Genomic DNA, 11,490 nt, shown 5'->3' with positions numbered 1-11,490 from the left:
CAAACACTGAACCTGATTTTAGCCCCTTGTACAAGTCAGAGTAAAACTGGGGATTCTCCTTGGCGGGAAAATGCTCCTGCATCATTAAGGCTGCATCCTGAATGGTTGCATCATTAAGGATTCATCCATGGTTTTGCCTCCAGAGTCTTCTCCCAGGCTAATTTTCTGCCAAGTGTAAGGGTCTGGAGTAAGCACGCCAAAGTCAAAATCTTAATTGCAGCTCTGACCTCCTCTTGCTTCAACAATCTCGTTTTGAGGAATGAATATCCCTACAGAATGAGTATGTATGCGCCGAACATGTTGATGCTGTTACAGGTTTGGGATTCAATTAGTTATCCTGTATGTGGGTGATAATATGGAACCAAAATAAACTAGCTTTCACTGCAGCTGCTCCGTTCCAGGCACCTGTTGCCTCACCTGTTGCTCTTTACTTTGAGCTATCAGTTCCCACCCCCTTTTGGTTTCAGATGACATATTGTTACCCAGAATGGAGGATTTTTTTTTCTTTAAAGGCAAACTTATTTCTGAAATTAACCACAGTAATGATACAGTTTGCACACCCTGACCTTGGCATCTACTGGACTGACTGACTTGTAGGTTTTCAGCCTATTAATTGTGTCCTGATTTGGAACAGATGCTGGAACTCTCACTGCAGTCCACAAAGCAGAAGTGCAATGGCTCTTTTATTGGATTTCTTTCTTGTCTATATGTGTTGGCATCTGTTTTCAGTTGCCTGCTGTCCTATAGGTGTTCACACATCAGCCCTCTAGCTGCTTTCATTCCTCCCTCTTTCTGGTTTGTATTGCATTCCTACCAGCTGTTTTTTGTGGGTGGACTCCACAGCATTTCATCCACCTTCACAGTAGCAGCTCTGCAAGCTCTTGGCCTCCTTCATGAGGGGAAAAAACTCTTTTCAGAATCTGAACTCAGAAATTATTTTTGTTCACCTTAAGGGAGAAGATTAATAGCAGGAAGTGTCTGCTTAGATTACCAAGGAAGGCATATAAGCAGATGTGGAAAACAATTTAATTAAACAAGAATTTTGTAGAAAGATTTGTTCCTAGGGTGGCCTTTCTGATCACAGCAGATCAAGTCTTTCTGGAAAACATAGACATGATAAACCTGACTTCAGAGTTGTGGCCCAAGTGTAATTAATTAGGATTAAGGGAAAGGTCTGCTTTTGCATGTGAAGAAGTGAATGTATTTTCAGTCTCTGACAGTGTTGGTGTTACAGATACAGGAGTCGAAAGATTTGTTATGCAAGTTAACAGTGTTGGCTCTATGTACAGAGAAAGTATCGTTTTTCAAAGGCAATGGACTGGATGGTTTTGGGTCTTTTGTTAAGTTACAGCAAGACTAGACCAGAGTCTGGTATACAATGGGTAGATGAGTCAGACTCTGTCCTTACCTTCACACCGAATGTGTGTCAAGTGTTTACATAAATAATAATATATTTTACTAAATCAAGATTGCTGGATGCTCTCCCAGTTTGTTCAGTGCTGACAGACTTGGGGCAGAAGTCAAAGCAAACAAAAAGGGCAGCTGTAACACTGGCTTCACGAGTGCCCAGAACGGTTTTCAGAGCCAACCACTCTGAAGAACCACATTGCATTTCCCGTCAGGACTCCCTGTTCTGATTACGTATCACCCCAATAAGCAGATAAATGAGCTAAAAGCAACACTTTTAAAAGGGCAGATGGAGGGGAAGGGAAGAGGAAGAAAACAGCACGCTAGTTTTACTGAGTCAAGCAACGTGTGCTAGACTTGCTGCAGTAAATGAAAACTGTGCATCATGCCCCACCATCACCGCTGAAGAGGATGTTGGGAAGGCAAGTTCAAAGGTGTGGCTGAATAAAAACATTTATGGGCAATTAAGGGGAACTTTAAGGTGTTGGCTATCTTTTAAAACCATGCCATGAAATAAATTTTGGCAGTTACTCAGAGTGGGGAAATGAACTGAGATGTCACTGGGATGGTGTAAAGCATTGCTGTGATCAAACCTGTCTACCCATGTTTTCTTAGTAAAGGCTATTAAAGTAAATTGATGCTTAATGGCTTTAAAAAAAAAAGAAAGAAAAGATAATATGGCTTCCAACACATCCTTCAAGCAATTTGAGATTGACTTGTACCAAGACTGTATTTTGAATTTGAAGAATGCTTCCTGGGGTTATGTAAGAGCCTTGCTATCATGTCAGGCTAAAGATGCAGTTTTCGTCTTGGTGTTTTATGTGTCTATTGAATGTTGCAGTGATTTTTGGGGGAGGGACAAAAAGCAGGTGAGTTTTGTGAACAAAAAAAATTCACCCTGAACTTTTCCATCCTTTCTTAGCTGCAGAAAAGCAGCTACTTCTCGTTTCAGAAGGAAAAACAATTCAGAGTATCTCATTTGAGGGTGGGGCCAGGTCTGCTTTACATTTTTAGGATTTGTGGTTAGCTAGCCTAAACACAGAATAATGCTCACAAGGATTTCGGTGAAGGAACGGTGGTCTACAAAGGCAGAGCCCTGCACCGCACAGATGCCTCTTCTGTTTCTGCTTCCCCCTCTGAACATTTACCCACTGTTGTACAACAGCACCTTGTTATCAAATCTCCAGCGAATGTTTTTGGCAGGGAAGAGGCTTTTCCACTCTGTCACATTTACATGTACTATCGTATCTCAGAGCAGATAGTGGCCTGTTTGTGCCCATTTCCAATAAGTGCTTATATAAACAAATAGTTTTGAAAAACTCCAAGCTTCCCTCTTTGGCATTTGAATTTAACTTTGTTCACTTTTTCTTCTGTACGTTATATTGGTCATTAAGGATGGAAGGAGAAAAAATGTACTGTCTCGGGGAAAAAGCTACAAATAATGTGCCTGAGGAGAGGTGATACAAGGACACAAATGCAAAGAAGGGTGATTTTGGAGCTGAGTTCAGCAAGATCGGGACTAGCAATAAGCATATGTAGCATGTACTGACCACTGCTGCCTCCCACCTCTCCTGTCTGCCCACCAGCCTTTCTCCATGCAGGAAAACACTGACTTTTGTGAACTGTGTTGTGAGAAGCAAAACTGGGTTTTATCTGATCACTCCCAACCCTTGTCAGCTCCCAGCAGAGCCCTTTCTATGTGCAGCACTGACCAGCACCGCTGCAGACTCCCTGCTGCAGGATCTAACCCATTTCTCTGCTCCTGTTTTGGTGATGAGATGGGTTGGTGCAGTTATCCTAGCAGGGCTTCCTCAATCAGAGGTACCCTAGTATCAAAGCCGTGTTATTTGCTTGGCTCTCTGCCCTGCTCTTGTTTGGACCTATTGCCTGAACAAGGGAGCTAAAGCTGAAATTCATTTATTTCTGCTGCTACTCAGTGACTGAGGAACTGAGTTCTGCAGCACAGCAGAAACATGTTTTTTTTTTCTATAGCATCTTCAGAATGACTCACGGGACAGCTAATTCCTCCTAGGTCTTCTGTAGGAAGAATCTCTGCAGATACCATCCTGCTATTGCAAACCAGTTGTGGGTTGTCTGCTGGTAACAAACAGATCAAAGAAGAGTCCTAGTTTAAGTAGGAAAGTGGTAACTGTACTCAGTCCTCTGGAGTGTCCTGGGGCTGCTGAGCAGCTCTGCAGGCAGGGGAGATTACACAGGAAGCCCTCAGCTGAGGCTCGGGAGATGCAGGAGCCTGGACTGCTGCAAGGCACTTCACTCTCTGACTCAGTTTTCCTATCTCTAAGACTGCAACAGTGATCTAGACATGTTTTGTATAACAGTTGGGTTTGCAGGTGAAAAACACCATCTAAGAGCTAGGTCCAGCCTGCTAACTTACCTACACGACTCTTAGTGAATGGGGGGACTGAAGTTACTGTCAGAGAAGAGCAGCCTGCACCTGTTGGGCTTCAACCCAGGAGATCTCCTGGACTTGGGAGATGGGTTATGGAAATTCCCATGAATAATCTCCTTGCCTACCCATGCAGTCCCTTCTTGTGTTACCACATGGCCCTGCCTGGAAATAAAACCGTGTTTGCAAGCACTGCCATCTTCTTGGAGATGTGATGGGCTAGTGCCCACCTCCATGCCATTTTCCTAGTGCTGGAAGGAGGCACAGCTTGCTGTTGCAGCCTTGTCCTCAGGAGCAGCAGGCAAACTGCAGAGTGCCCGAGGGGGATGCCGTGGTTAAGCAGGGAGAAGGCACTGCCTCTTGCTTAGCAGCAGCAGAGTGCTTTAGCATGCCCTGCTCTGGGGCAAGAGACAGCCGCAGCTCACGCTGCCAAGGAACGGCCAGCCAGTGAGCTGGAGGAGAAATGCTGTGATTAAAACTGACAACAGCAGCTCAGACAAGCTGGTACAGAGAATGCTGTCAGGGTGCCGCATGGGCTGGGGGTGCCCGTGGGGCAGGGCTGGGCCTCACCGCCAGGGCCTGTCCTGCTGCCCCACAGGAGTGGGGCAGCTGGGGCAGCCCCAGCCCTGGGCTGGGCTGAAACAAGGCCAGGGCTGGGCAGGGGGTAGGCCCGGGGGGCAGGGGCAGGGGCAGGAGAGCTGCAGGTGCCTGCAGGGCCCTGACAAACATTCCCAGCAGTGCATAAAAGTCCCTGGTTTTCTGCCCTACGACAACAAGCTATTGCCACTGTAAAGCCCTCCGTTTCTGACGAAGAAGAAAAGGTGCCGAAGGGAGAGGGGAGAGGCTGGTACAACAGGACGCTCAGAGGTAGCGCCTCAGGTGGCGACCAGCTTTCCAAGCTATCCTGACAGATTAATGGCGAGGGGCTGGGTGGGCAGCCCACGGGAGTGGGAAGAGTAACGTTACCCCCACACTCATTCGGCAAAGGGCTGTGCATGGCTAGAAAAGTGCGCGGCAAAGCGGGAGACATCCAGTGCACGGCTCCGTGGAGCTGCCGTCAGTGGGAGCTGTGGGTCCGCAGCGTCCCCGCAGCGGTGCCCACACCAGCACCCCCGCCACCCCCTCCAGCCACCTGGGCTGTGTTTTTCAGTGTATGCTTGCTCCCTCTGACATACTCTGGTGGCATTTCTAAACCTACCTGCTGTGTGCTGACAGGGCCCTGGCAGAAAGCACAGCAGGCGACATCCCACCTGTAGAACCAAAGCAGGAACCTGCTGTGAACTTCCCCGCTCCAGAGGGACGGACGGTCTGGGATCCAGCAGCCCCTCTTGTGTCACCGGCTTTGTGGGGGCCCCGCACAGGCCAGCTTGTGAAATCCAACGGACCACGTTAATGATCTCCTGAGATACACACCAAACACAACCAAAGAGATGGCTGTTATCTGCTCTACTGCTATTGCTGCCTGATTTATATCACTTCTGTCATATACAAACCTGCAAGGAGCCATCAGTGATCTGCTCTCACTCATGAATGAAATCAAAAGGTCCATGGAAGAACCTGGGGAACACCAGCAGGGACGGTAAGCTCATAAAACAGCTCATCCACTAAATCATTATAATCAAGTCATTTCATTCTGTTGCCAACTCATTTTCTTTCTTCTTTTTTTCTCTCTCCTTTTTAATCCTTTGAGCAGTATTAATTGCAGCTGGAGATACTAGTGTGTAAATTGGAGTCCAATCCGAAGGCAGACAGTGCATGCAGAAGGAGCTTAATGCGCAGAAGAGAAAGTCCAGAAAAGGAAATGAAGGACTCTGTGTGCATCTGTAACGAATATGATAGTGGCAGAGCTTGCAGGAGCAAATGAAGATTTGAGAGAGTTGCACACTGCACCAGCCATAAAATGTAATGCTTAATCAATTAGGGAAATTTCAGTGATTACACAGCAACAGAACTGGATGCTCAGTGACTTTTCAATCAAAGCTAGCAGATGTTTGGGCTCTCATCTCCCAGTTTGGTGCCTACTGTTTTGTTCCCAGGATGTTCCTCCAAACAAGCAGCCTGACTCCTGTGCCTGCTGGGGCAATAAATATCTTACCTTCGTCTTCAATACATTTGGCCACAGCCCTAGGCTGTTCCTCCGAAAGCACTGGGAGCAGGTAACGGCAAACAGCAGCCAGTGACTGAGGACGGCTGGTTACTGAGATGAAGAGCTATGGCTCAGCTCATGCCCTCAGGTACATGTTACACGTTGGCGCCACTACTTTCTTTTACTTTACTTTTCTTGGGCTTCATAATACATGAGCCATAGATCCTGAGGAAGAAGCAGTGTGTGTTCCCTGGCCCATATAAGGGAGAAGACCAGTGACTACTACCTACCGGTGGCACAGGGGCTGGGGAGGTGGCAGTCCACTCCTGCAGGTGCACACCCTGGGAAGACAGCAGTTATCTCTGGCCCCAGGGACAAAGTATAGATACCCTTATCTCATCTAGGGCATACTTGGTGTCTCAAACCTGTAAGGGTGTCTGTGGTTGGCAGGAGCAATCCTGCTAGCACTTAATAATAATTGGATTATTATAAGGAATTTATTCCCAGAGGTTCTGCACTTGCTTAGTTGCCAGCTGACTTGTTCAATAGCCCTTAGATATGACAGTTGCTTATTGATTCAGTTCTGCATGGGTACATTCTGTTACGTTATCCTTCTGTCTCCTTGCCTGCAATGTCGAAATATCCCTGGACTATTCCTAGCATCTTGATCTTCATCAGCAGCAGTGAATTCCACTTGCAGGAGTTAGTTAAACAAGACAAATAAAAATGAATGGAAACTCTCAGGGTGCCAGGACCATGGGGCTGTTGTTTTTCGCAGTGTTTCACCACAGTGCCAGAGAGACTGGACACATATTTATTTTGAGTTATTTCAATGCTTCAGCTGGCCTTGAAGAGCAGGTACTGCCACTAGCCTGATGCTAGGGATAACCTTAAACTGATTTATTTCAAATCATTGAATATATCAAAAACAAACTTACTTACGTACAGCAGAGTACTTTGATTTTACAGGCTTTGACTTCATTTTCCCCCTACCCACTGTCCCTCTTGCTGTCTATAGCTATTTGTGACTCAGTTTCCCTTTCACTCTATCATTGTCCACCTTCCTAGCTACCCTCCCACTACTGGGACTTTCTCAGAAATGTTGCACTACCAGCGCTCACCTTCATTCTTAGAAAAAAGAGCACAAGAACATTTGCTTGGAAGCAAAATGACTTCTGTGAAGAATGGCTTTGGACATCAAATAAGATAGAAGAGGGGCAAATATGTGGACAAGAAGGCCAGAAAGCCTTCAGGGCATCTAATCAGTTCAAGGACATTTAGAATATAAATGAGGTTATTTTGGCAAATTGTGTCCTGGTGTCAAATATTCAGCTTCCCCAGGACTGATCAGTAGGGGCTGCCGAGGAGCTTAAGTGCTCTGTACCTACCAAAGAGCTGGCCCTGCTGTGACTTCGAAGTGGGAAGGCTGAGTCACTGAGCAGCTGCTGGTAGCAAGGAAATAGCTCCTGGCTGCTGACCATCTTCGTGTTGCAGAGTGCAGAGATGGGATTTCTCTTAAGATGTTTTTGCTGAATGAAAGATTTGGATTAACCTTGGCCAACCTCTCATTTTCTTGAAATGATGCAATAAATTAGAAAGTGATAAGGGGCCAACGGCAACATTTGAAATTCCAGTGGCATTTCCAGGAACTGCCTCACATGTTCCAAGTTCTTTGCAACAACCTGCTGGCCAGCCTGCAAAAGGGAAGTGGGTAGCTACAGACAGGCATAGTTGTGGGATGGCTGTTCTTCCCTGGGAAACCAACCAAAAAAAGCCCACAGCACATCTAAGATTACCCTGTCAGATCCCCAGACCTGAAGGTGGATTGTCCTGTGGCTAAGACTTTCTGCTAGAATGCAACACTCTTTCTAGCCCCTGCCCTGATAAAAGGAGCACCAGCAAGGATGTACCGTTGCAAATAGAGCTGATAATAGGGCTGAAGTACTTGCAGAATCCATTCAGCTGAGAATTCCCTTGATACTGGCTATTCCCTTGATACTGTTTGGTGCTGCTCTCTGCAAGCAGCACACGCCATGGATGAGTCAGTTCCCTGCAGAGAAGTGGGAGCATCACCTAATGTTCACTCATGAAGGTGCTGTCCGATGGGCACCTGAGCATAAGCTACTTTTCTACACTAAGGTTGAATTTTCTTTAAGCACTGAACATCAGCACCTCTTCATAGCACAGGACAGGCACTGATGACCCCCCCCAACCTGTGCTTCCACCTTTTAGCAGATGTTCTGGGAGTGAAAATGGCTAATTCTGTTGGACGTGATGGGGGAGATGGCATTCATTGTAAGTGACAGCACGATGCAAATGTGTGTGAAGTCACTTTTTGAATTCTACTGAGGGAGTGCAAGGAAATGGCTCTCTTGAGGTCATCTGAAAAGTCTGGGGCGAAACAGAACACTGCCTGGTGTCCCTAGTTCACCATTGCTCCATTTTCTCTCTGGTATTGGAGATAATATCACTCTCCTTTACTGCTTCCACCTGCTGAAAGTCCAGCCACTTTGCAGCATCTCTGGTTGGGTATCCCAGGTTGGATGGACTCTAAACAACACCCAGTCCCAAGCACTAGGCAGAGCCTGTTGGTAGCTAGGTTCGGGATGGACGCAGCTAGCACAGACTCCCTTCCCCAGCTGGACTTGTTCTCTTGCAGGATTTATTTCCTCTCTGATGAATATATGGCTCTAATTCTCAGTGGTGTGGCCCCCAAGAGGAAGTACTGCGGCTGTGTGGCCTGTTTGGTAATTGCTGTGCAATGGGCTTTTTATTGTATTTGGCTTCAGTGGTATCACATTAGTTTGGAGACCTTTTCTTCCCATTACATTCTCTCTGTTCTGGGACTTGCTTTTCTCCTGGACGATTGCCATTTTCCTGCTGATGAAGGGTGTTAGAGTGGTAGAGCATGATTGATATTAGGGACTTCAGGGGGAAAAGTTAGTAGCCAATGGTGAGTGAGTGCAGCATGAGAATGTGCCATGAATTAACAGCCAGAGAAACAACCTAAAGGCATTGGCTGTATTTAATGACAGGAAATAAAATATAGTTAGTGAGGAGCATGTTAATGTTTAGTTAATCACTTGGCATTATCTTGGGATCTTCTGGGGCTAAAAGAGAGCACTGGGTAATACTATGCATGTAAGTACCTCCCTTTGCCGCTGTTTCTAGAAGCACCCTGGGACAAATTCTCTCTCTAAGGCATGATGATCATCAATCTACAAATGCCAAAGATAAAATTTTCATATTAGGAAAAAAATATTTCAGAAGCAGGTTGATCTTCCTTATTAAAGGGTAGCAGGTTAAATTTTTATAAAGGGTTGCTTGGTGCCTCAGCTATTGGTTCCTTGAAAGCTACAGGTAATCTTTGGAGGCTGAGGAGGGACTGTTTTAGGAGAAAGGGATGTAATCAGGGGAATACACAATGTGTGGTAAATTTATTAATCATATGTGGGTGGACAATTTCATATACCCTACCAGAATTTACTGTACAGATGTCACTTCCATATTTTATATCTAACAAGTCTGTGAACAGTAAATCAGACAATATGTAACATTAATTATGTGCATCTATTGCTGTGCAAACTGACATAATGAAGTAACACCTCAGTGACTATTTCCAGAAATACTGAAACAATCCCCCAGTTTCTTGAAGCATTCTGGAATTACCCTGTGCTTGATAGATTTGGCCAAACCATATTTTTGCCCAAAAGCAACATTCTTCCTTGGTTATAAGGTGCAGTGTGCATTGCTCAATTTCTGCGTCAACAGCAAGGAGGCCAGGTTCCCCCAGGTTCCACTAGGGACTTTCCACTCACCACCATGCACGGTTCACAGTTTCTTTGCTAGCTCATCTCTTTTTGGAAATGTTTCTCTATGAAATGTCAAGAAATTGCTTTAAGACTGTCTCACCTCCTTTGTTCATCCATAACTGGAAAAACAAAGTACTTTGTGTTGCAGTTCAGTGGCATATGACCTTTCTCAGGAAATATCTAAAAAAGTAGATGGAATTGGGGATGGTTGCTCTAGAAAAGAGATTGAAGAACAAGCAGAAAAACCATCTTCCAGAATGAAGATTTCTCTAGAGACAATGGAGATCAAGCATTCCCCACGTTCACCAAAAACAGGACAAGAAAAAAATCAAGTTCATTTTCAGAAAAGATGATCTAGGATAAATATTAGAAAGAACTTCCTAATCATACAGATGGATGAGTCTTGGAACAACAGAGCAGGGTTTCCTGTTCCAGAGTTCTTAAGAAGGGTTTAGGTGAACATTTAGCAGGAACAGCTGAGGGAGACATCCTCAGTGGGTACTCTTGAGCTGGATGATTTGTGATTATAGGATTCAGGCCTGAAGGACTGTCCTAAAAGGCTGACATAGTTACAGAGCTGGACAAGCCTTATCTGGCTATGGCTTAGTCATCCCAGGAGTCAGAGACTCCTTAGACAGCAAGGGATTTGTTGTGCTCAAAGAGACAGTCCAGGGCAAAGGACTCCTGTAGCAACTTTGGAGGAGAGCTTTTAAGAAATGTCTTTTCTTCCATTTTCAGTCTCCGTTGTTCTATAACCCGTGTCTCCCTCTGTCTTTATGCAGAATTCAGCACAAAAGGGCCTTTGAACACGACTGAAACAGAAATATGAAAAAGTGATCCCTTCCCACCTTTAGAAATAAGCACATCACAAGCACTCTTTCTTATGAAGAAAAGAGAGGCTGTGGAAACATTCAGTGTGGAAATTAATCTTTTGAATAGGAGGCGAGTTCAATTTGAATTGATTACACCAACATTTTTGTTTGTTTCAAGTTACTAATGCTGTTTTCATCTTTGGCTAAGTAACATCTTGTAAAGAAAAAAAAAGAAAAAGCTGAGATGGAATTTTAAAGCAAGGATACAAATCACATTTGTCAAATTTACTACTAGAGTAAGTGGCACCATCACTGATTTTAATAAGAACGGTTTCTTACATTAGTATCTGATTTGGTCCATCTAATTCAACTGGCATCTGGACAAAGGTCTTTGGACCAAATCAACCTTGATCAAAGCTTATACAAATCTGCTAACATTAGTAACACTATGCAATTATGCTGGTAAAACCAGCAGTTATCTCGGCTGTATCTGGCAAAATAAAATGATCTGTTCTCAGATATGATGGTGATTTGGTTTGTTGGCCCATCATTGTATATTAATCCAGTCTATCTTACAGAAATATATCTATGTATGTAAACACACGCATGCACACATATATACAAATGTGTATATATCCATATAGAGAATAGGTATGTGTTCTGCATGCAATCTATATTACACTGTGTTTCTGTAAGCATCAGCGGTCACTATAGTCCTGGACAAGACTTCCTTTTGGCAACTACTAAAGGCACCCCTGCAGATGTCCATACCAAGCACCAACACATTTTGGTATGACATTAACTGAAAATCAGTCATGTTTCTATGATACTAATGGAAGCAAGGCACATTCACAAACAAAAATTTACATATTTACAGGGAACATCTTTGTTTGGGAAACATATAAACACTTGTTCTGGAAATGCCACTGTATCTGGGACATCCTCATGGTAGTATCTGGTAGAATA

Source organism: Dromaius novaehollandiae, chromosome 6 (genome assembly GCF_036370855.1).
Source record: "Dromaius novaehollandiae isolate bDroNov1 chromosome 6, bDroNov1.hap1, whole genome shotgun sequence".
Lineage (NCBI taxonomy): Eukaryota > Metazoa > Chordata > Aves > Casuariiformes > Dromaiidae > Dromaius > Dromaius novaehollandiae.
Note: the sequence above shows the minus strand (reverse complement) of the source record.